Source organism: Apium graveolens, chromosome 6, assembly GCF_009905375.1.
Source record: "Apium graveolens cultivar Ventura chromosome 6, ASM990537v1, whole genome shotgun sequence".
Classification (NCBI taxonomy): domain Eukaryota; kingdom Viridiplantae; phylum Streptophyta; class Magnoliopsida; order Apiales; family Apiaceae; genus Apium; species Apium graveolens.
The window spans coordinates 289,463,269-289,488,843 of record NC_133652.1 but is presented as its reverse complement, the minus strand read 5'-3'; the positions used below and the strand labels follow the sequence as shown (position 1 = coordinate 289,488,843).

The 25,575-nt window shown below is 31.8% G+C and overlaps 1 non-coding gene across 1 annotated transcript; it reads right to left on the bottom strand.

Moving 5' to 3' along the window:
• Positions 1-4,361: 4,361 nt before the first annotated feature.
• LOC141670245 (small nucleolar RNA R71) lies at positions 4,362-4,468 on the bottom strand. The gene has a single exon (XR_012554485.1). It is a non-coding gene; the product is annotated as a small nucleolar RNA R71 (small nucleolar RNA).
• Positions 4,469-25,575: the final 21,107 nt, after the last annotated feature.

Below are 25,575 nucleotides of genomic sequence, written 5' to 3'. Positions count from 1 at the left end.
GAAATGTATATTCAACATTCTATATAATTTATAAATTTGTTGAGCCATTTATAATTGATCTAAGTGCATGATTTTTTCTATTTAGGACATACTAATGTGAATCTAAATATTGACTATTCTTTATTTAGTTTAGGATGCATATTAATGTGAACTGTAGGTGCAATTTGTCTCAGATTTTTGTTCATTTGTCTTTCCTATGGTCAAATATCATTTTGTTGAGATTTTCTAGTTGCATTGCTCTTGAAAAGAAAACAGAAAAATAAAGGACAACCGACAGGTAAAGCATATTCCAATCATATTATGAATTTGCAAAGCAAAAGATATCTTAATTTCTTAGAGTTGAATAATTGACTATAACATTAACTAAGAATTATTTCAATTATTTCAGATGTTCATATGAGTTGTTAGGGGAGATATTTTTCGGGGAATTATTAAATTCTTGATTTTGGACTTAGAAAATGTTGATTGGTTTTGGAAGCATTAGGAATCCTAAATTTGAGAATATTATTGGAAATAAATTATAAATATGCATTCTCTTTTTGAGCAGCAATATATAGGTGGTATCACTACAATTAAGGAAAAGATTGTTGATGAAATAATCATGGAATCATTTAGAAATATGTTTCATACCCCAACTTATTGGACTCATCCATATTGTTTAGCTATTGTATAGGAAAAATTTTATTTGACAGTATTGGAGAATCAGAGAAGGGGACAGGATAAGGTCCATGAGTTTTGACCTGTAAAATAAAACTCGCGTCAGGAGAAAAATCTAGACCATTCTGGAGAATGCGTAAAGAAAGTTAGAAAAATTAGTAATACCATAAATTTACTAGTCCAGCTTCCCCTTGATATCTGGTAAAATACAGCAATTCAAGTAATATTTTCAAGGGGTTTTGAAATAGAAAAAAGTGTTTATTACATATCATCAAATGCATTTGATCCATTCTCTGTGGACGTGTGGGATTCATTCAAGAGCTTTTTGTGACAATTACTACTTTTAGGAGCTCGTTAATGAATTACATTTGGCGAGGCTTCTTTGCAAATATTTACTATTTGAAACTAGTTTTATGTTTCCACCTTAAATGTTGTTGGTAGGGCATACGATTGTAATTTCATATTGATAGTGTTTAATTGATGACTTTTTCTCCACTATTTAAGGTTTAGTTGTATTTAGTTTGAAATTTAATATACCTAGGGATGATTTAGTTTGAGACAAAAGTATGGGTAAGATAATTTAGGTTATTCATAAGACTGAAGACATTTTTCTTTGTATATATCATAATATATGTATAATCTACTAATGAGTAGATTGTACGAATGTAATATGTGTATTTCTTTATGAGATTATTTGGAGTAATATTTAGCAAAATTTGGACTATAGAATTTTTGCGCTTGCAGTATTGTATTTGCTGAATTTTTTGGAGAAATTTTTAACAGTTTTTGTTCTGCAAAATCTGCTGGCTTTTGCTTCATTTCTGTATAAAATTTTAGCAATTTTTTGATTGCTCAATCTACAGATTATTGCATCAGTTTTTTCTATCGAATTTAACAGTTTTTTTATTTGCAGAATTTGGAAATTATTTCAGGTTGATCAGCAGATTTTTTCTGGTTATGAAATATGGGCGATGAGAGTTTACATTTTGAATATCTATTGTGCAAGACATGCTTGTACATAACAAGACTAATTCATCTTGACAAGCATAAGAATAAGTTGTATGATAACTCAATTGTATTCTGTAATTGTATTTTTTAAGTTTAGAAAAATGCTAAATAGTTTAGACTGAAGGTTTTTCACTAAACAGCCTTCAAGCTAAAGAATAAATTATGGAAGAAGATAAATCCTGATCATGTCTCAGAGAGAAGTATAGAAGCTTTGAGCTGAATAATATTGTTCTAGAAAAAATATTCTAGGTTAGATATCAACGAGTCACAGATCAAGGAATGTAGAGAAGTATGTCGAGATGTATGAAATGAATTGTAGAGAAGTACTAAGAAATATCGACAAGTCAATTTGCATCTAGAGAACTGAAGATATCGACAAGTCAATCTGCATGTAGAGAAATGAAGATATCGACAAGTCAAAAAGTCCATGTAGAGAAGTGGAGATATCGACAAGTCAATTCATCATGTAGAGAACTAAAGATATCGACAAGTCAAAAAGCTCATGTAGAGAACTAGAGATATTGACAAGTCAAAAACCTTATATAGAAAATTGGAGATTTCGATAAATCATTCTACTTATAGTGAGATGGGGACCTCGACAAGTCAAAAGGCTATTGTTAAGTGGCATTTATGTCCACTTAGAATGCTCTAATAAAGGCTTGAATTGGTGTTTTGTACTCAAGTTGTTTATTTTTTTGATGCTTTTTTATAGTGTTTTACATTTCAGGCATAAATAAGGGATCAAGGAGATTTATCATTGCTTCGGTGCTAAATTGGTGTTAGGAAGGTGTCCTGGGAGTTTGCTCATGGAATGCCATCAAGAACCAGCAAATAAAAGAAACAAGTCAGCTTTTACAAAATGTCAGCGCGCCCGCGCTGTGCTAGTGCGCGGACGTGCCAGAGAAGCAGAATGATGCATGCCCGCGCTAATAAAGCGCGGTCCCGGCTGGTTGAAAGCTGGGAATTCTATTTCAAGTACAAGAGTGATTTTCTTGACTTCTCTTCTTATTGGGATGCTATATAAAGACATCTTAAAGATGTTTTTCATAACAGAGCTTATGGAGAAGACATCAAGAAGACCTCGAAGCACAAATACAACCTAGGCAAAGAGGATCTAGTTTATTCTTGTGATTCTTTGTTTTAAGTTCTAATCTTGGATGCTAGTTTTCTTGTTTTGTTGAACCTATACTCTTATTTAATGTACTTGATTATTATTCAGTTTATTAAAGACTTAGTTTATTATACCATGCTTTCATCGGAACCCACGGTGATGATGAGTTCGGTTATGGGCTAATCATTATCGTGGGGTTCTAGCGGATTTACTATAGATTTCAATAGTTAATATGTTTTGATATCTTAGTGTACGACAAATGTATAATACCCTAGTATTGGTTGTGCTTATTCATCTTATGAGCGTCACGAACTTATAAGATAGCGTGTTAATCTCTATTGAAGTGAAAGTGAATATAGAGGTTTAGAATATGCCATGCTAGCATAGGTTCATGTATTTGATAAGCATGATTCGTAGGTAATTTTAACTATGTTACTTGCCCTATGCAATCACGATAGTTAACTTGTTCATGAAACCGTTATGTTATCAAATTCTATAGACATATAGGTTCTCAATATAATTGGTGTCTATTCAGCTTCTATCTCTTTTGTGGATGTCTGGTCGTAGGTTATTTATACAACGAAAGTTGGCGCTTACTAGTTTCGTGTTGTCTGATTAGTGTCATCACCATTGCATGCTAAGGATAAGAACAAAAAGGCTATTGAATGAAGTAGTAATGAAGTTAGAATCCCATGTTTGTGTTATATAATTAAATCACCCTTTTAATCTTTTAGTTAATTGCATGTTAGTTAATAATCTTAGTTATAAACAATCTCAACTTGTTATCATCTTATCATTGAATAATTACCATACCATCATTGCATAAGTACATTAATTAAATTTACCTAAACCAGTCTCTGTGGGAATGACCTCGAATTAATTCTATATTACTTGCGATCATGTATATTTGCGTGAATATTAGCGCGTGTTTTTGTCCTAACAAGTTTTTGGCGCCACTGCCGGGGACTCGGTGTTAATTTTTAGTTTATGTGCTTGACATCAGCGATCGTTAAAGTTCACTGACTCAGATATTTTACTTACTTGTTTACTTGTTGCTTTTCAGGTACTTTAGAGAAGGTTTATGCTAACACATTCTCGATCTCAAAAGAGAACGCTGGATAAAGAGGAGAAAGAAGTTTTAGTAGAGGAAGAAGTTCTTGCTAAGGTGGAGAAAGTTGAAGGAGAAGCTCTTGTTGCAATGGGTGAACCAGAAACAAATACAAAGGCTTTGATAGACTACTCTCAGCCGAAAATCAATGATATTCAGTTTAGCATTGTCAGACCATCCATCATGGCTAACACTTTTGAAATCAATGCTAGCATGACTCGGATGGTGCAGAACTCGGTTCATTTTTAGGGTTCTCCAACGGAAGATCCCAACATGCATATCAGAGATTTTATCGAGATCTGCGACACTTTCAAAATCAATGTCTCTGAAGATACTATTAAGTTGAGGCTTTTCCCATTCTCTCTGAGGGATAAAGCTAAGTGTTGGGTATATTCTCTACCACCAGGCTCAATCACCAAGTGGGAAGATCTTGCTCAGAAGTTTCTCACTAAATTCTTCTCTATGGCGAAGACAACTGCAATCAGGAATGCTTTTACTCAATTTGCGCAGCAATCGGGAGAATCTTTGTGTGAAGCGTGGGATCATCATAAGGAGATGCTTAGGAAGTGTCCTCATCATGGGATGCCTGACTGGATAATTATTCACTGCTTTTATAATGGATTGGGTGCAACTTCTAGACCCATGCTTGATGTAGCATCAGGTAGAGCCTTTTGTGCTAAGAGCTACGATGAAGATTATGATTTGATTAAAATGATGGCTGCTAATGAATATCAGAATCCTTCTCAGAGACTAACTCAAGGCAAAGTAGCGGGAATTCTCGAGGTAGATGCTGCTACTGCTATAGCTGCTCAGCTTAGAGCTTTGACGATGAAGGTGGATTCTTTGGCTAATTATGGAGTTAATCAGATCACTAGTGTCTTTGAGCTTTATACTGGTGCGTATGAGACTGTGCAGTGTGCTATTTCTAGCGAATCAGCTCACTTCACGAGCAACTTTTAGAGGTCACAGCAACCAGTCCTAGCCACCTATCATCCCAACAACCGCAATCATCATAACTTCAGCTGGAACAACACTAAAAATGCGGTACAACATCCTTATCAGCAGTATGCCGCAAAGCAATACTACCGTCTTGGTTTTCAACAACCGTAATACACACCAAGACAACAACTCCAACTGCAACAATCTAGTGAAAACTCTAAATTGGAGGAGTTTAGGCTCATGTGTAAGAGCCAAACGGTTTCTATCAAGACCTTGGAAAATCAAATTGGGCAGATTGCCAATGCCTTGCTGAATTGACAACCCGGTACCCTCCCTAGTGACACTAAAGTGCTAGGAAAGAAGGAAGCAAAAGAGCAGGTTAAGGCAATTATATTGAAGTCTGGGAAGGTTGCAAGCCAAGAAAAAGCTCAAGTTCAAGAATCTGAAGATGTGGCTGAAGAAGAAGTACAGAAGGAAGCAGAAGTGGAACCAAGAAAGCAAAATGTGCAACACACTCCTCCCGAGGGTAATATATGGGAAAAACTGATCTATCATCCACTACCTTTTCCTAATAAGCAAAAGTTGGATAAGCAGTTAACGAAGTTTCTTGAGGTGTTCAAGAAACTTCATATCAACATACCTTTCCCTGAAGCTCTTGAATAGATGCCTAGATATGTCAAGTTTATGAAATATATTCTCTCTCGAAAAGTGAAGCTCAATGAAATAGAGATCGTTGCTCTCACGGAGGAATGCATTGTTGTGCTGGAACTGAAGTTGCCTCTGAAGCTTAAAGATCCTGGAAGCCTCACTATTTCTTGCACCATTGAAAAAGTGTCATTCGACAACTGCTTATATGACTTGGGAGCTAGCATCAATTTGATGCCTTTTTCTATCTTCAAGAAGTTGGACTTACCTGATCCAAAACCTACGTATATGACCTTCCAGTTGGCCGAATGTTCTACGAGGCATTGTGGAGGATGTCTTGGTCAAGGTGGACGAACTCATCTTTCCTCTATATTTTGTAATTCTTGATTTTGAGGAGGATAAGAAGATTCCCATAATCTTGGGAAGACCATTCTTGGCTACAGGCCGAACCTTGATTAATGTGCAGAAGGGTGAGCTCACTATGTGAGTACTGGATCAGGATGTGACTTTTAATGTGTTTAATGTCATGAAATTCCCCACTAAATGTGGTTACTTCAGAACTTGATCAAATGCTAAGGTCTAATGCTTTAGAGAAAGCCTTGTTGGGAAATTCAGATAGTGAAGATGACAAAGGTGTTAAGCAATTGCAATATTTGAATGCTTCTCATTGGAAGGGAATGATGGATATGCTATTTGAATCTCTTAGATTGGAAGAGCTGAAAAATTCTCCAAAGTGCCTCAAGTCATCTATTGAGTAATTTCCTACACTCGGGTTTAAACCATTGGTTGAACACTTGAGGTATGCATTTTTAGGTGATGCATCTACTTTGCATGTTATTATTGCATCTGACCTTTCAGGTAGTGATGAGGATAAGTTCTTGAGGATTCTGAGAGAGTTCAAATCGATAATTCGATGGACTATAGCAGATATCAAGGGAATCAGCCCTTCTTATTGCATGCATAAAGTTCTGCTAGAGGAAGGTAGCAAGCCAACTATTGAGCAACAAAGAAAGCTTAATCCGATCATGAAAGAAGTTATGAAGAAGGAAATTCTTAAGTGGCTAGATGTAGGGATCATCTATCATATTTCTGACAGTTCTTGGGTGAGTCCAGTAAAATGTGTGTCAAAGAAAGGAGGCGTCAAAGTTGTTGCTAATGAGAAGAATGAGCTCATTCCTACTCGAACAGTCATATCTTGGAAAGTTTGCATGGATTACAGGAAGCTGAATAAAGCTACGAGGAAGGATCACTTCCCTGTTTTGTTTATTCATCAAATACTTGACAGGTTGGCTAGGCATGAGTGCTATTGTCTTCTAGATGGCTATTCGGGTTATAATCAAATTTGTATCACTCAAGAGGATCAAGAACAGACTACCTTTACTTGTCCATGTGGTACTTTTGCCTTAAGAAGAGTTTCTTTGGGTTGTGTGGTGCACCTGCCACATTTCAGAGATGCATAATGGCTATCTTCTATGACATGATTGGTGAGAATATGGAGGTATTTAAGGACGATTCCTCTGTGTTCGATGATTCTTTTGACGAGTACTTGCAAAATCTTGGCACCATTCTTAAAAGGTGTGTTGAGACCAATCTGGTTCTCTACCGGGAGAAATGTCACTTTATGGTGCAACATGGCATCATTCTTAAGCACAAGGTCTCTAGTATAGGTCTTGAGGTAGATAAATCCAAGGTGAGGGTTATTGAAAACCTTCCTCTACCAATTTCAGTTAAGGGAGTCCGCAGCTTTCTTGGCCATACGAGTTTCTATCGGCGTTTCATCAAGGACTTCTCTAAAATCTCTAAACCCTTGTACAATCTTTTAGAGAAGGATGTTCCTTTTAAGTTTGATGATGAGTTTCTAGCTGCTTTTGAGAGCTTAAAAAAAAGTTTGATCACGACACTTGTCATAACTGCACCTCTAAAAGAAGATATATGTTGATGCATAATTGACCACGAGTGTGCTCTTTAATACTCGAGTTATTAAGTTCATAGGGGACTCTGTGCCTAGTGACCTAAGGCTTTTATAGTCTTGGATCCACTAACCTAACGCTCACTACATGGGTATTATTGCATAAGTCTTTTGTGGACCTCACTCATTGCACGATCAAATAAGCATATTTGTGATTGTTTAGGTGTTGTGAATAAAAGCATGAATCCATGTAATAACTCCGATATAAGAATTGAAGTATTGTGAGTCATTTTGAGTTTAGCGTTTATTCTATTTATAACCTTGTGATTGCCTTGATGAGTAGTAAGTCATGATTATTGATCTAGTTGCGATAGTATATCTTTTAAGCATCTGCAAACACGCACTTTTCTGGCTTGTAAGTTGATTTGTGGGATTTGAATTGATCTTTGTGTAAATAACTGCATTTGTTGAGATGTTGCTCATTGGTTGGTTTAGTTAATCTGAGGGGATCATTGCATTCATGTAGTTGCATTTATACATTTTTATTTCTTGTTATTTGAGTCTGTTTATGCTTGAGGACAAGCATCGGTTCAAGTTTGGGGGTGTGTTAAGTGGCATTTATGTCCACTTAGAATGCTCTACAAAGGCCTGAATTGGTGTTTTGTACTCAAGTTGTTTATGTTTTTGATGCGTTTTTGTAGTGTTTTGCATTTAAGGCATAAATAAGGGATCAAGGAGATTTAACATTTTTTTGGTGCTAAATTAGTGTTAAGAAGGTGTCCTAGGAGTTTGCTCCTGGAATGTCATCAAGGATCAGCAAATAAAAGAAAGCAAATCAGTTTTTCCAGAATGCCAATGTGCCCTCGCTGTACTAGCGTGCGACCGCGCCAGAGAAGCAGAAGGACAGCGCGCCCGCGCTGATGAAGCGCGCGCCCGCGCCGAGTCGAAAGCTCAGAATCCTGTTTAAGTACAAGAGTGATTTTCTGGACTTCTCTTCTGATTGGGCTGCTATATATAGACAACTTAAAGTCGTTTTTCGTAACAGAGCTTAAGGAGAAGACAACTAGAAGACCTCGGACCATAAATACAACCAAGGAGAAGAGGATCTAGTTTATTCTTGTGATTCTTTATTTTAAGTTCTAATCTTGGATGCTAGTTTTCTTATTTTGTTGAACCTATACTCTTATTTAACGTACTTGATTATTATTCAGTTTATTAAAGACTTAGTTTATTATACCATTCTTTTATTGGAACCCACGGTGATGATGTGTTTGGTTATGGGCTAATTGTTATTGTGGGGTTCTAGCGGATTTACTATAGATTTCAATAGTTAATATGTTTTGATACCTTAGTGTACGATAAATGTATGATATCCTAGTATTGGTTGTGATTATTCGTCTTATGAGCATCGCGTATTTATAAGATAGCGTGTTAATCTCTATTTAAGTGAAAGTGAATATAGGGGTTTAGAATATACCATGCTAGCATAGGTTCATGTATTTGATAAGTATGATTTATAGGTAATTTTAACAATCATACTTTCCCTATGTAATCACGATAGATAACTTGTTCATTAAACCGTTATGTTATCAAATTCTATAGACATATAGGGTCTCAATATAATTGGTGTCTATTCAGCTTCTATCTCTTTTGTGGATGTCTGGTAGTAGGGTATTTGTACAAGGAAAGTTGGCGCTTACTAGTTTCGTGTTTTCTGATTAGAGTCATCACCATTGCATGCTAAGGATAAGAACAAAAAGGCTATTGAATAAAGTAGTAATGAAGTTAGAATCCCATGTCTGTGTTATATAAGTATATCACCCTTTTAATCTCTTAGTTAATTGCATGTTAGTTAATAATCTTAGTTATAAACAATCTCAACTTGTTATCATCTTAGTATTGAATAATAACCATGCCATCGTTGCATAAGTACATTAATTGAAATTAACCTAAACCAGTCTCTGTGGGAATGAACTAGAATTAATTCTATATTACTTCCGATCACGTATACTTGCGTGAATATTAGCGCCTATTTTCATCCTTACAGCGGTGTAGAGAATTTGAGATATCAATAAGTCATTTTACTGAATATTAAAATTATTTTATGTTCAATTATACTGAATATTTATTGTTGATTTATTGATTACAAATTTAAGTCAGAAATAGAGATTAACCGGCTAATGAAAGTAGATTGTGAATGGCATGTGCTTCTGGACAAAGGCAAGTTTACTCTATCCCCTTATTCATGCTTATTAAATTTTAAAATATTGAATTATTTTTTGTAAAATTCAATTGATCATTTTATTGTATGTTTATTTATCTTGAGAATATATTTTCCTTCTAAATCCTGATAAATTCGGACATGCTATCCCCTTTGTACATAGAATATTCATTTGGGTAATTTATCGCTTTGAATAATGATGACTTTAAATCTAGGTGTGTTTATTTATTTTTGAACTACCAAATTTTATTGTCATTAGTTGGATCCATCTTTCGGATTAACCTTCTGAATCATTTGATACCATTGACCTAATTGCGCATAGGAAATTTCCAAAATCTTATTATTATTTAACGTTGGAGCCATCTTTAAATATTTTATTTTATTATAATTTAGCAAGCAAGGGTTCTTTATCATTCAAGCAACCCAAACCTTATTTAATATCGATTATTCTCAATATTTTGAGAAGATCACTATTTTAAATCGTAGTTCATTATCTTATTCGTAACGAACTGTATTCTTAAAAGTACAATTGGTTTATCGTTCTAGCCAGTACTATCTTTCATTATTTCATTGATTTTGATGCTTGAATTTTATTATTCAAAATTTGAAAATTTTCATTCAACGGTGAATATCTTACTCAAAGAATAGTCATCATGGGAGGTGTCCATGGTTTGAAATTGTTTATCCCAAGTGCAGATATTATACATTTTATTGTTTGGCTCAAGTGAAGCCATGGGTTCAGGTGGGACCCATTATATATGCTAGCATCAAAATGTTTGATGAATCTACAATGAGCCATGAACAGGCGAGCGCAGTATTCACGTGGAGAATGGTACTCTTCCATGCTAGTTGATCGCATCACAAAGGTACCTAGGATGGAAACGAACAGATTCACATCTTGTGATTATTTTGATCATGTGCCCTTGATGAGTTTGCTTCCTTTATTCGAAAAGCAACTCGAATTTGAAATTTTATCATGGAAATGTTATATTTCATAATATTCATTGTCATATTTTTGCACTTTTATCCTTATTTTGTGATGTACAACTTTCACTCTTTATTATTCTATTATTATTGGATATCTTGTTGTGCATGTACATTGTCATTCTTGTTATTTCTTAAAATCATATACAGTAGAATATGAAATGAAAGATTATGACGAGTAACAGAGGCAGAGGAAAGGGAAAAGTCAGACAAGATTATCCTTAGTTGAACCGTTCGACACAGAAGATGCAGTTTCGAGCTTATCTAGTATTTTAATAATTTCAAATATGCACACTTATGAGTTTGTATTAAGACATTTATGGATATGTAACAAGTGATAGTTAGACTCCATCTCGAGACAATGGAGTGATGTTGCGGTACTGAGATATTTTATCTCATTATATATTTTAATAATGCAGGTTTCACCATATGGTACTCTCATGACTCACATTCACAAGGTGGAGGATTTTGGGTCGTCATAAATTAAAAATTTAATATTCTAATAAAATAATATATGTGTGAGTTATTTATTTTTATGTTTATAATACATGAGGGTAATGTTTGTTAATTTTATTTTTTTCATTTTTTAAAAATGTTATTATATCTATAATCGTAATAATTTTTCCTTAATTTTATATTATTTACTTTAAATATATACGTAAATATAAAAATATAAAATCTTTATCATGAAAATATATTTTTAAAAAAATACATGTTTATTTTTAATTGTGTTAAATACAACTAACTTAAATTTATTTTAATTGTATATTTGAAATTAATATTAAAATAATATTTTGAATATTACTAATGAATATAGCTAACACCACTAAAAGAATTTCTTTGCCCATTCAAAAAAATTTTAGATAATGTTGTTTTATCTAACAAGTTTACTTAATAGCCTTCAAGATTCTCTTATGTAGGTTAATTAAAAAATTTTTGATAACCCCTTTTAATTGATTACTCGCATTTTTAGAGGAGTAGGTGATTTAAAATCTTGTTATCTCATATCCACTTGAATATGTGAGCACTATATTTTTTAATATGTTAAAAATACTTTATAACTATTGTAGTGTATTTGAAATTTTTATTTAATAATAAAGAATTGTACCATACAGTAGAACAAGAATTACATAAGTAAATATTTATGTAAATTTTAGTGTCAAGGATATGTTCTAGTAATATTCTAAATTGTAAAATGGTTCCAAATTTTTTTTGTATTATTTTAGATTTGTTTTTTATTGTGTTAAAAAATTAAGATCTTTACATGAAATAAATATTTAAAATATTGGGTATCTCCAATTTTAAAAATTGTTATTTTTCTTAACATATATATTAAACAAGTAAAAACATAAAATTTTATATTTTAGCATCACATTAAAAATTGATATCATAGTCAATATGTACTCCTTACAAAAGTAAACAAAAAAATTATTATGTAATCAAAAAGTAAGAGACTTTTAAATGTATATGCATTAAGTTAAAAAAAATAATTTTTACTTCAAAAATTATAATATTTTGTTTATTTTTAAGTGGTGCACTCAAGGATTATTTTAAGTAAGGTGTAAAATATTACTTTTATTGCCTAGAAAATCAATTGTGTTTATTATTTGATCAAAATAAAAAATCACAAGCACATACTCCGCCATTTAGATATGAAATTAACCTTATAAAAAATGCTATATTTTTTATCATATTTTTACATTTTTAAATTGAAAGTATCCCAATGTTATTAATGTAATAGCAAGATTATTTTTAATTGATGGGCGCTTATTTGTCCCTAGCTATAGGGAAAAATGATACATGAAAGAATTAAATTTGTTAATTTATATGAGCAATTTGATTTTAACCATCCAATTCATTGAAATTACAATAGAATACATATCATACTTCATCACAATGGTTGATTTGTGTTAGGGTTTTATCTTGACCGTCCAATTATTTGTTAGACTCTATATAAGACTAACATTGAGCCTCATCTTTGCATCACAAAAACCTTCTGCCTCCTCTCTGGATCATGCCTCTGCCTCTCTTCCCCTCTTTCTGAAATCCTAACCATAAATTCATATCAAATTCAATGCCCCTTCTTCTTTTTTATGCGATTATGCATATATCTTCTTATATATGTTTATTAGAAAAGTCTTGTTAACCATTTTCGATATTCATAACTCTAATTTCAACTTTTTCAATCCCCCTATTTGTAAAAGGTAAGTGGGTAATTTTATGTGTAAAGTCTTGTTAACTCCGAATCCATTCCAACAGTGTAAGAATTAAGTTTTGTTACTTTGTTGAAAACAACTTTATGTGTAGGCATCTAGTTTTGTTATACAAACTTATCTTCAATTTTGTTGTAAATAATTTTTCTAAATACTCATCATATTTCTTATATTTTCTTATGATTTTGCAGTAAACAATGAAAAAAATGCTCCAAAATTAACATATGCAGCCTTTCATGCCTTTCTTCCTGGAATGAGAAGGAAGATTACAAGAAAGATTAGTGACAGAGCTTTTAAGCGTTGTGGCACTGTATTACATTTTGTATTTACAATTGCTTTGTATTTATAATTGATAATTCCAAAACTATTTATTAATTTAAAGAAATTATTTGTTTATCAAATATTGTACATGATTTATTTATTGATAAATAAATATTCATTAATTTATGAATAAATAGCAATTTTCAACTCTAAACCCAATATTTTACATCATATGATACCCACTTTACAATTTTCGAGGTAATATTGAAAAGGAAAATTAAGGTACTAAAATAAATCTATAGTTTTATTATTGTGACCATTGAAATCTAACTAAAAATTTAACACTTTTATATTTAACAAAACATGTTTGGTTAATTTATAACATCTCAACCTTTCAAAATATTAATTCAAAATCAAACTAATAAATAGAAATTAAGATAATTCAAATTCTAAGGCCTAATGATGAAGTTTCCAAACACAAGATATCAAAAAGTCACTGTAGAAATAAAAGTACAAATATTGAGGCGGAGCTTGCACACTAGTACACTAGTTCTATAACAAAAGTCCAAAAAGATATAAATAAAGATCCATCACCCTATATAGTGACCGATTCTATAAACTGATATACTACTAAAACCTGGGAGTTTCTAAAAGTCTTTTATATTTTTAATATCATAATGTCAATTATCTAAATCAATAAAATATTTTTGATACAACAACATGATCCAATAAAATGAATAAATTTTAAAAAAAATGAGTAACGAAAATCACGTACTTTGATTTCGGTGTTGTACCGAGAAAATCAAAATATAATACTCCCTCCGTCCCTTTTTAGTTGTCACTTTTTGTTGTCACATTTAACTTTGACCTGGTCAAATTGACTAAAGTTTGACCGAAGTTTATTAATAATTTAAAATTGAACAAAATAAAAAGATTACATCACCAGAAAGTAGATTCAAGTAATATAAGAGTAATGTTTAATCTACGGTAAAAAATTGGTCAATTTGACTTTTATAAAAGAAAATGTGACAACTAAAAAGGGACGGAGGGACTAACATCTTATATAATAGCTTAGGAAATTAAACACTAAAAATACCGAATCTTATCCATACACCTTCATACTCTTACTATTATAGTATATAAGCATTAAAATATTATAAGTAAATAATGGTTGTCACTATAAAAGATTCGCGTAAGAGCAAGTTAACAAACTTAAAAGCAGTAGAAGATTAGCTTTGTAAGAAAAAAGTATATTCAACGTTCTATATAATTTATAAATTTATTGAGCCATTTTTAACTGATGTAAGTTTATGATTTTTCTTTATTTATTTAGAACATACTAATGTGAATCTAAATTTCTGACTATTCTTTATTTAATTTAGGATGCAAATTAATGTGAATTGTAGGTGCAATTTGTCTTATATTTTCATTCAGTCATCTTTCCTATGGTCAAATATCCTTTTGTTGAGATTTTTAGTTGCTGATCTCGTCAAAAGATAATAGAAAATCAATCGTATTATGAATTCGCAAAGTAAAAGATATCTTAATTTCTTAGAGTTGGAATAAATTGATTATAAGTATTAAAGAGTATAAGATCCTGTTCGGGCCTTCCTCTACTACCTTATGGTTTTAGAGCGAATGGTTATTTATTATGATATCAAGATTTATGATTCGATCCAGGATAGGTTGATGATGAGTTATATCGGGTTAGGTTCCACATATTAGGTTTAAAATATGTGTTATTATTATTATTATTTCTTGTCTTCTTCTTATTCAAATCAGTTATTTTTTTTCTTGGATATTTTAAATTTTAATCATAATTATTGTTTTTTCTTCGATTTGGTTGGATTTCTCGACGGTACTTGATTTTGGTTGAAATTATTTTTTTCCTACTGATTTTTGTTGGGACTCTAATATACACTGTTGATCTCGCTTTGATGATATTGGCTCCTTGATAATATTATTTTTTCTCTTTTTCCCCCTCATCTTCATTTCCTTTTCTCGTGTTGATGATGGGGTAACCCTAGGCACATTTGTATACTTCTCCGCCTTTTATTTTATTTTATCTGGTGTTGTAGGCACATTGGTTCTTCACGGGATTGGTATAGGTTATTTGGTGGTCTAGGCACATTGGTTTATTATATATGGTGCTCTAGGCACATTGGCCCTACGAGAGATTATTTAGTTTATTTGGTGCTAAAGGCAAATTGGGCCTTTGAGGGGATTGATTTAGTTTATTTGGTGTTCTAGGCACATTGGTTTAGTTTATCTGGTGCTCTAGGCACACTAGCCCTTCGCGGAATTTGATTCAATTTTGATATAATTTAAATTGAGATACAATTTTTATTTGGTTGAGGATTAAATACAATTTGGTGACTTGGATTCAATTATCTGGAGTTTGTATTTGGTTGATTATGGAGTTTGGTTTTGGATTTGGATTCAATTTCGCAAGCAGTTTTAATATTGTTTTCGATGGTTGCAGATTTGTTGCTTTGGTGATTTGATTGCTTTGTCTTATTTTGGATGAAGTTTTAGTATTGTTTTCAGTGGTTGCAGATTTATTGCTTTGGTGATTTGATCATTTTAATTTCTCTTGGGTTGTTGCTCCTTTGGACGATTTCTCTTTTGTTGCTGCGTTCTTTTCTGTTTTTGCGTGTTTGGATTCATTTGGAAGTTTTTTGTTTGTTTGGATTCGTAACTCCTTTTTTGGATTTGTTTGAATGCTCTTGAATCTGGTGTTGCAGCTTTGGATTTGTTTGGTTACGTGGCTCTGTCACTTGGTTTGGAAACTCCCGATTCAATATCGTGAATTTGGGTATGGGGTTTTAACATATATAATGATATTGTAGTATTGGATAGTTTCATTATTATAATAATTTCCTTATTAGAATATTTTCCTTCATTATGTTTGGTTGTTGGGTATATAAGCCTCCCTTCTATTATAATTGAGAACAAGTCTTATTATAATAAAATCATTATTATGTATAGTTTAACATGGTTTCAAAGCTCAGTTTAGGGAGGAACTCATGTTCGAGTCCTCCCACCCCCATTTATTAAATTAATTTTTTTTATATTTATATTGGTATTAGTTGTATATGTTGTTGTCAATCATATCAAAAAGTATCGTACGATTTGGGGGGAGTGTTAAAGAGTATAAGATCATGCTCGAGCCTTCCTCTACTACCTTAAGGTTTTAAAGCGACTGGTTACTTAACAATAACATTAATTACGGAGTATTTCTAATGTTCATAGAAGTTGTTAGGGGAGATGCAATATTTTCCGGGGAATCAGTAAATTCTTGATTTTGGACTTAGAAAAGGTTGATCCTTTGGAATCATTAGGAATCATAAATTTGAGAATATTATTGGAAATAAATTATAAGTATGCATTCTATAGGTAATATCACTACAATTAAGAAAACTATTGTTGATGAAATAAATATGGAATCATTTAGCAATATATTTCATACGCCAACTTGTTAGACTAGTCTTTATTGTTTAACTATTGTATAGGCAAAATTTTATTTAACAGAACTGGAGAATCATAAAAGAGGAAAGAATCAGGGCCACGAGTTTTGACCTGTAAAATTAAACTCGCGTCACGGGAAAAATCTAGATCGTGGAGAGTGAGTGAAGAAAGTCAGAAAAATTAGTAATACCACAAATCTACTAGTCCAGCTTCGTTTTCAAATTACTACTATATTGGAGACTGAAATATTTACCATTTGAAACTATTTTTATGTTGCCACTGTACCTGTTATTGGCAGGGCATGCGATTGTAACTTCATTTAATATAGTGTTTTAGTTGATGACTTATTCTCAAATATTTGAGGTTTAGATTTATTAAGTTTAAAATTCATTATACCTCGGGGAGATTTACTGAACTTGAGACGAATCTATGGTAAGATAATTTAGGTCATTCATAAGTTTGAAGACATTTTGATTTGTGTTTGTCATAATGTGTTTGAAATCTATTAATATGCAGATTTTAAGAATATAATATGTGTATTGCTTTATCATATTATTTGGAGCAGTTTTTAGTAGAATGCAGAATTTGGACTGCAAAATTTTTTCACATGCATTATTATTTTTGCTGAAATATATGCAGATGTTTTTAACAGTTTTTTGTCTATAGAATTTGCAGACTTTTGCTTCATACCTGAAAAGAAATTTATCAAATTTTTGATTTCTCAATCTGCAAATTATTGCATCAGTTATTTCTACCAAATTTAACAGTTTTTTTATTTGTAGAATCTAGAATTTTTTTCAGGTTGATCTGTAGGTTTTTTCTGGTTATGAAATATGGGCATTTAAAGTTTACTTTCTAAATATCTATTGTGCAAGACATGCATGTACATAACAAGACTAAGTCATTTTGATAACCCTAATGATAAGTTGTATGATAATTCAATTGTATTCTATACACTATTAAAAAAAACTTCAATAGACATCGGCCAGAAACCAATGTTAAACATTTCCCTGACCGATGTCTATGCTGGTGTAGAGAAAGATACCCCCATATGACATTGGTTGTGAACTAATGTCTGGGAACATCTTTAACATAGGTTCCAGATTATAGTCTGATTTATATTCTCTGTTTTTAAACAAAAATTGCATTACAATCTTTTACAAATAGCTTTTATATGATCTAGGTATGAACTTTAACAATTAATTTACAAAGTATAAATCAGTATTTACATCATTTTAGAAAGAAAACTGATATCAAAGTTGACTTCTGACATCGGTTTTGGATATGAAACAGATGTCAAAGTTACCTTTTTACATCACATGTAAAAGAAAACCGATGATAGAGGCTTGATTAGATATTGGTTCATTAAATAAATCTGATATGTTTAGCATCTTTAACATTAGTTATAAGCAAGTTGTATATATCAACTGATCTTTATGCCTTATACGTTTACATACAAATTTAATTTATAAACACCCAAAAATTCCAAAATTTGGACAAACAAACAGAAAGACAAGACCAAAATATTAAAATCACATAATTTGATAATCATTAATAACCCGGTCTACTTCCTACAACAATGAAACCAATAAAAAATTATAGAGTCAATCAAAATACCATCATGTACAAAAGCAACATCAAAATTCTAAAGTCTACTGCAATCAAAATACCGATCCTACAGAACATCCCTGAACATCTCTTAAGGCACTACGCCATAAGTGCACAAAGGTAACGGTTTTAGCTAGCGTTGCACGAAAAGCGTTGCATTTTCTATAAAATTTTCAGTTTATTACAACACAGTGGAGAAAGCGTTACAGTACAATGAAGCTACCGTAGCTAATAACTGTTAGTGTTGCGCAGCATGCAACAGTAGAGGTCATAGCGTTGTATTAGAAATTTTATGTATTTAATAAATATTGACATGGCATGCTGATGTCAGCATGTTGACGTGGACATGTTGACGTGGAATCAGTGGGTCCCATATATGGGACCCAAAATGCTGACGTGATGTGCTGACATGGCACAAGTAGAGCCCACGTCCTGAGGTGACACTTTACGCGTTGCATTTGCTTTCTGGTGTTGTAGTAGGTTATTTAGTGTTGCCTTAGCTATTGTACTATTTTTTAAAATTATTTGTTATATTCATGTTCTAATTTTTTTAAAATCATTTTAAATTGATCTTTCACAAGGTGCGCCCTGTAAAGAAAAAAGAGCCTCTAGGATCTTGTTGTCCCGTAAAATATGTTGAAGGTATCATTCTGTAGTCTTTCGAGTTATCCTCGTAGGGAAATGATCGAAAAGATCCAGTGTATGCTTTAGAAGCCCTGTATCCGTATTCAGAGGGTTGTCCTCGACGGGAGACTCTAGGGTTATCTCATACTTTGCACTTCTACGATTTGGATCACTTGTCCTGTAATCTGGTGGGTTATCCTCATTGGGGGGAAATGATGTGCTTTGGTATCTGCGATAAGTCATGGCTATACATACGATTACTGATCGACGAAAGTAGAAGTAGTGGATGGGGGATATCAATTGGCTGGGGAGTTTCTTTGTCCGTGAATTCTCGACATTATAATCGAGCCATGGGCCTTTTTGACTAGGCCTCATAATCGGGCACTCCTGAAGAAAATTAATATTGAAGTTATAATAGGATGTTGGTTCGACAATTCCTATTGGGTTACGGAATGAGAAACCAAGTCCATTTAGGTTTCTTCTATCATAAGAACTATATTCAACTTAATCCTCTATAAAAGGAGGTACGTAGGTATGTTGTGAGTCCACATGTTTGAGAGCTCTGAGAAGGAAAACATAAACCCTATCAATCTTAACCATTTCTTAAGCACAAATGAACACACTTTGGTGATTGCTCCAACTACCGACCACCGCTGCATATCTTGATTCTGGTCGCGAACCTCAAATCTTTGCTTACCAAATTCCTCCATTAATAGATGCTCTAATAGCGATTATCATGCAAAAAAAATATTTCTTGTTGGGCTCGTTAGCAGGACGATCAGATGTAGTATGAAATGCAGGAAGTACATCTCCAATACATAATAAAAGACAGAATAATAGTGAAACTGGTGAACTTTTGCTTAACCAAAAGAAATGCAAATCCAGTAGTAAATGCCAATTGAGTAGTTGTTATAAGTTGAGTGATCGATATAGGAAGATGAGATATGCCATAGGAATATAAATAATTAGCAGCCCCAGTGAGAATGCAAATAACAACACATGGCAACGACAACAACAGGTCTAATCGACATGAGTTTAGTCCTAAGAATGTCCTTACTTCGACGATACAGATAAGAGATTATGATTGAGATGAAGAGAAAAGGCCAGTAAGCTATTTCTAGAGAGCTTGAAATTATCAATGAAGTGGAATCAAAGACTAAGAAATATGATCTACCTAAATGAAACCTTTGTAGTAGTAATGTAGCTTTTGACGTATGACTAGGTAGTCCAAATTTTCCAACACTTTAATCAAAATTTATAATGAAATTATCAATGAAGTGGAATCAAACACTAAGAAATATAATCTACCTAAATGAACCCTTTGTAGTAGTAATGTAGCTTTTGACGTATGACTATATAGTCCAAATTTTCCAACATTGTAATCAAAACTTATAATGAAATTATCACAATTGCAAAAGAAAGTGATTTAATTAATAAGTTCATAATCCATCATTACATGAGATATGAAAGACTTTCTTTGTATAATTTGGATTAATTCAAGATTCTGGGAAGTATTTTCTATATAAAAACCCCGAATTAATGAGTGGTACCCCGTCTGATCTCTAGTACATGTATGATCTATCAATGCAACAAAGAAATGGTCAGTTAGTAGCTTATACACACATAAAATTATAATAGAGAAAACCAAGAAAAGAATTAAAATATAACTAGTCCCACAATTTTTATTTTCCCGGGTTTGCCAAAATTTAATGATGAAAATAATGTCCAAGGGCATGGTGGTTGACACACAGCCCTAATCCCGGTTATCTTACTTTTAGAGATCTTGAAGACCCTCTCCTCACTATTTGTAATCATGGAATATCATTTAAACTCTCCACTTTGGCTTTTCTTTCTCTTCAAACACTAGAAATGCTTTCTCCTTCTTCTGAGTTAGAAACTCATCTTGAAATTCATTATTTGCCAAGCTTTCCAGATCATAACTGTCGTAATCACCATCAAACTGCATGTCCACATCCTTCTCAATCTCTCTCTTTTATCTTAAACCAAGTCCTTACCTAAGTCTACAAATCCATTCCACTTCCTCTTCAACATTCTTACTAAAAAGAAGGTCATCATCTATCATGGAGTAGTCACTATTAGCAAAGTCATAGTATTAAATTTCATCAATCCAATCTCGTACATCATTGCTATCATCTTCTTCACTCCTGCTTTGAACATTTTGACCTTCAAATGGTACCAATTATTTTTCATTTGAATGGTCAATATACATCAAACTCTTGCTTAGGCAGTCTGTAATACAAAGAACCAAAGCTCTCATAACCCAATACATTAGTCCACCCTCTAATATTTTTCAAAGTAATTTCATCAAGGTCTTGGAAATGAAACGCAATGGCTTTACCCCTACATATTCAATTTTGGGAATCCACTTTAACTTCCCTCCTTGAAACAAACACATACTTAAAACATCATCACCTTTAAAAGAAAATAAAAACATATTTAACAAATAAATATAAACATCCGACTACATTATTTAATCATTAGGTTTAATATACAGACAACTAAAAGGTTAAGAACAACCGGGTAAACACAATAAATCTAAACATTAACTGGCACACACATATACAGAGTTTTGAGCATAACATTCAACCAACCGATCAAAATGGAAAATACCGAGAAAGGTTGCGTTGCTATATGACATTGAATGATTCACACAATCCAAGCCCGAAAATTATTAATCGCCACTGTAATTAAGTTTATGATGTTTAATTTTGGAGCAACTAAAGTCTTAGAATGTTTAGGGTTCAAAAAGTATATAAAAACTCAATCGTCAGGGAACAATTTAAGTAAAAAAACGGTTTAGCTTCCGATATTTTTCTATATGTCATTTTATTGCTGAAAAGGGTTAAAAGGTACGAAGACTTATACTATAGGGTTTAAATGGTATGACTCATAACTTTGGGGTTGATGGTTATAAAAGCCCATTCTTTAAGGGTCAAAAGGTCATTAAACCTAAAATAAAAGTTGGATAGATAAAAGCTGATGAAACCTTTAATTAAAAAATATTAACTGTTATACAGAATTTTATGTGTTCATTTTACCGTAAATTAAGATAAAATAATCTCATACGGTTGTAAATAAGTCGATATGCTCATAAACAGTTCGGTGTTCGGTTCGAGTTATTAATGAGTCAAACATGAAGAGAATTATTAGGCTCGATTTGTATATAGATGAACTTGAGCACAATATAAATCGAGAAAAATCATGATCAAGTTCAATAACAATGTTCGTGAATAAACTTGTGAGTAAGTTTATTTATATGCTCGCTTGTATAGCCGGTGAATAAGTATATGAATTGTTAGTTAAATTTTCTCATAAACGACACATGCTTACAATATAAGATTTAATAAATAATGGTATACATATTTCTATACAAATCAATCAACCAATTTATATTATCCATTTATTCATTTTTATTACGTTTATAGTTTTTTGCATTGAATATTTAAATAACAATACATGGTAGATTGTAAATATATATATTTTTATTTAACTTGTGTCCGTATATTTGTATCCAAGTCAATATTTTGAATGGAAATAACATAATTTAGGTAAAAATGATTTTTTATCACTAAATTATTTTTTTTTTAGAAACCTACCTCCCAACTTACAATTTTTTGTCACTAACGTTACATTTCTTTCATTTTAAACCATTCTGTTAATATTTTCTAAAAACATTAATTTTAAGATTTTATATTTGTTATTCGTTCATTAATTTTGAAGTTATGAATGTATAGATCGTTCAATTTTGAGTTTGCAGGTATTTATTTCGTGATTTTGTGTTATAATTTTGTGTTTGCCGGAAAAGTAGAAGCCACTTGTGTTTTTCATTTTTTAAACTGATTAATTGATTATTTGTTAATATCAGTTGGTATAATAGTCTTGTAGGAGTATATTGGTTCATATGTACTAAATTTTATGGAGTTTTGAATACATTTTGCTATTATCGAATTTTAAACTCGTCGGAATTTTTTACTAGAACTCGACGGAATGATCGAGAAGCACTTTGGTTGTAATTGTTGTTACTAGATATGAATTGTTTAGTTTTCATAGAGTGATTTGCACTGAAAAATCATAAAAAACAGAGCCGGTTTGATCATAAATTGGTTTGGACGGTGCCACTTTCTGGGCTTCCTAGATTCTGGCATCACTTTCTTCGCTTTTCGGTTGTTTTAACGGAAAGAAGTCAAAATTAAAGAAATGGGATAAAATTCAATACAAAAGTAATGTTAGTGATAAAAAAATAAAAGTATAAGCTGGGTGGTAGGTTTTTTTATAAAAAAAATAGTTGAGTGATTAAAAAATTAATTTCTCCATATTATTTACAATCAGAATGCTAAATCATCAAACTTATTCATTTTATTGTATGTTTTTTAAAAGATTTATTTTATATTTTATATTTATATCAAAAAAGAAATAAGTGAGACAAATTGTGAGAACGAGTTTGTAAACTAAGTTGTTTAGAATCAAAATTTCTTGAACAATATTCATGAGTTTTTCATTGAATGGATAGTTCGTGAGATGTTCATGAACATGTTCGCAGATATCTTTTTTATTAATTAGTCGATAAATGAACAAAAAATTTGACTCAATAAAAGATAGAGTTTGGCTTTAATATATTTTCAAGCTAATAATTGAATAGTTAAGAGTTATGTTCGCTACAATTGGGTTGATTTACAACCCTACTCATAGTTATAGACTGGGCCTAGGTCGGTTATGAGAATTCATAGACCTTGGGTGAAAATATTTGGGGCTGTTAAAGGGACATTAAAATTAAAAGTTAAAATTTTAATATTAAAATTCCAATCGTAGTGTGATGAAGTATTTGCCAGCTCTCCACTTATTTTCAAGTATCAAAAAACAAGATTTGAACCTCCATAACAAAAAAAAAAGTTCATTATATATTTTGAAATCTAGCTCTATAACTCTCTAATAAGTTTTTTTTACTGAACTTTTTTTTAGGTTTGGATTAAACAAAATATAATAAAGAGTTTATAAACACAATTTTATTTAAAATAAAATATCCACTTCTGGACCAAATTATGAGATACGATGAGTTTAAAAAATACATATGGGCATAGTAAACATAAAAATATAATGCATAAAGTTTATTAGGGTTAGTTCAAAAGAGTCAATTACGGCCACACCGGTTATAAGCTTATTATAAATATAATGGATATAATATTAATAGTTTAGTTTTCATTTAATATTGTGTAATATTTTTGTTTATGGTGTGATAGTTGTATTTTTATATGTTTGTTTTAGTGATTTAATATATACTTGAGTATTTATTCCTTATCACGTACTGAAATATTATGTCGTAGGAAGTGTTAGTTCACTTTTATAGTAAAAATGGTTGAATTATTTTTATTTTAAATTTGATATGTTAATATAAAACATAAATTCACTAAAAAAAGGCGGCAAATTATCACATGAAAGAGAAAATGAAGTCCTTTGCAAATCAATTTATATTTAATAATTTATATTTAATGGATTGATAGAATAATTGATGAACTTAAAAAAAGCGAAGTTGCAAGTCAATTTTTCTTAGACCCCTCAAGAAGGTTGCTGAATGAATTAAAAAGAAGGGCACATGCTCTAATAACTGGAGGGTTTGTTTGATTGCCATTTGAATTTAGTGTAGAAAATAAATAGTAAGGCAACCTAGATCATGCCAGTGGCGCGAGTCGCGAGAATCGCACTCTATGGAGATCTTTTTATATAAAAAATTATGCAGAATAATCATGTTAGTGGTCCATTTTTTAACAACCAGGATATAATCAACTATTTAGTGGCGTTAATGTAATTAGAATAAACTTGAAGACTAGTTTTACAAAATTTAAAATCTATTCTATAATGTTTGAATAAATTATATACACACGATACACACACTCGTAATTATACACACACTCGATCAAACCTGTGATTAGAGCTAGAAAATTGAATATTTTATAGCAACAAGGTTGACAATAGTTGTTTGTTAGATATATTTGAGATGTCATGTCTAATCTGTTGTGTTTAGTTTCAGAACTTAATATCAGGACTTACTGAAAATCAGAACTTACTAAAGTCAGAATTTATATCAGAACTTAAGGCCGTCAAGATTTACATGAGGACTTAAGTGCGGATACTTCAGATATGGAAAGCAGTTGGTTTACAGGAAAGGATCGTGACTAAAATAATAGAATATATGCATGAAGAGATAGAGGAAAAGACTTGTAGAAGATAATATCTGATTGATATATTTTAGGAGACAAAATTATATTCCATATCAATTAGAAGATATCTTGTAATTGTGTACTATATAAACACAGCTTAGGGTTTACACTATATGTGTAATCATTCATGAGCGAATATTATTAATTGTAACCCTAGCAACTCTTAGTGATATTGTTCATCACTGAGAGAGAACAACTGTTCTATTATAAAAAAGTTTATTATATTGAATATACTTGATTACTGTTACATACCTGTGTTGATAAATCGATTTGATTGTATAAATACTATATTCAACCCCCTTCTATAGTGTTGTGTGACCTAACAAGTGGTATCAGAGCTACTCTATTGATATACAAACAGTAAGATCCGGTTTATAATCATGTCTGAAGAAACACAAACTCCAACCAAGCCCACCAAAACTCAAGACACTCAAAACAATCAAACCCACAGTTGATATGAAACTATTAGGGTTCCCCTACTGAGAGCATCTGAGTATCCCATGTGGAAGGGAAAGATGGCTATGTTTCTGGAAGCCATAGATCCCAGATATCTTGATAGAATTAATGATGGACCACATATGCC